At 54.0% G+C, this 1768-nt stretch overlaps 1 protein-coding gene across 1 annotated transcript in view; it reads left to right on the forward strand.

Moving 5' to 3' along the window:
* LOC113202235 (uncharacterized) overlaps positions 1 to 1768 on the forward strand; it is a 39027-nt gene that overhangs the window by 36204 nt on the left and 1055 nt on the right. The gene's annotated exons all lie outside the window — the stretch shown is intronic.

Genomic DNA, 1768 nt, shown 5'->3' on the forward strand with positions numbered 1-1768 from the left:
CCCCCCCCACACACACACACACGCGCACTTTCCTCTCTCCAAACCATTTGCCCCCGGAAACACACGGAAACACGAAAGACATGACGAGGAAGGAGAGAACCGACGAAAGCATAAATAACGCACCAGACGTCCTGCCGAAAGACTCAACTTTGTCAAACTTGACCATTTATGGTGTCAGCAGTGCCCAGCCCCAGCCCCCGCCTTTTTATTTCGGGTATACTGTACCGCACGCGGGGCGGGCGAGTTCCCCACGCGCTATCGGGTGATACGAAGGTGTGATCCGTGTGATCAGAAACGATGGCAGTGTTGCCAGATGAGTATGCAAAAATTGCCCTCGGTGTGGACGTTTTGCCTACTAGGCGAATTCTCCACTCGTGCGAGGTTTGCCGAGTAGGGCAAAGTCATGTGTTGATACCGGTGTATAATGGGCAATTTCCGTCTACTCCTCTTCTCTGCCAACGCTACGCGATAGATAAACCGGCAGCGGTATGCAATACAGCACAACATACTGATCTTCAAGTACAGCGCCTGCGAGACTCGGGGTAGGCCATCCCGCAGTACACGTATGCACTGCAGGAGACATGTTGCCTACCCATCAGGCGTTATAAGAACTCGCGCGTTTGCTGAACTTTGCAGTTTTGTAACACGGCATATGAAGGGCGTACTTTCTCGATAATCTGTAATACTTCCTTCGACGTATCCATCAAAAATGTAGCCAGGGACACGCGAAAAACGCGTATTTTGGCCCTTCCTGTCATCCCCCATGTAAGTAGGACACGCATCCCCGTGACCTGCTGGTGTCAAAATTGACGAGACTGAGTCGTGTCCCTGGTCCATCTCGATCTTCTGCATGCGTTTTGACTCCGAACGATGTTCATGTGCCTCGCGCATTCAAGAATAAAGGTCCAGGGACACAAATTTAACACCATTTTCAAATCCACCCGTAATGCTAAGGGGTCACCCAGAAAGTACGTCCGTCATTCGCCGTTACGAACCCTCCAAATTAAGGCAATGCAAGCTCTCATGGCGCCTGATGGGTAGGCACAATCTTGCATGCAGTGCATGCGTGTATTGCAGGATGATTTTGAGAGGAACGGTCGTACTTTCTGGACGATCCCTAAAGCGCCGCTGCTTTGACATCCAGTAGGTAAAGGTATACCGGTACAGAACAGCACATGGTCGCACAACTCGTGCGAATAGGCGACCCGTGCGCACTACAGCATGCTGGATAGTACGCGCGTTTGCTCCAGGCGACGGGGCACAGCGACTACACTGTAGGCACAGCCCCAGAAAGAGAGCAGAAGGATTCTCCATTAGGAACACGACTAAATCGTGTTTTTCCTGAGTCGTGTTTGGTCGAGAACACTCAGCACTAGACAACTGCCGTTTTATCATGTTCCCGGTCGATCTTCCTGCTGACGTTTCTCCATAATGATGTCTGCTCTGGAGCGTGCATACTTTAAACGCCCCCCCCCCTCTCTTTGGGTAACCCCTCGCGGGATGAGGGGGACTTGGGGCTGAAAAGTACCATATCTCCTTGGCGGCGGCAGAGTGGGACGTGGAAATTAGGCCTCCAAACAGCACCCTGGGGTACCCTAACTCTTTTGCGCCGTCTCCTTAGGCCAGCCTGCTATACGCGCGCGCGGGGGCGGGGAGCAGCGAGCAACTTTGTCGACGACCCCCTAATCATCATGCATGGGGGAGGGAAATGGGAGCGGCAGCGTGGCGGGGCGTGGCGGGGCGCGGCGGGGCGCGGCGGGGCCGGGGA

The sequence above is a fragment of the Frankliniella occidentalis genome, unplaced genomic scaffold (genome assembly GCF_000697945.3).
Source record: "Frankliniella occidentalis isolate FOCC.00 unplaced genomic scaffold, Focc_3.1 Scaffold63, whole genome shotgun sequence".
NCBI classification, from domain to species: Eukaryota; Metazoa; Arthropoda; class Insecta; order Thysanoptera; family Thripidae; genus Frankliniella; species Frankliniella occidentalis.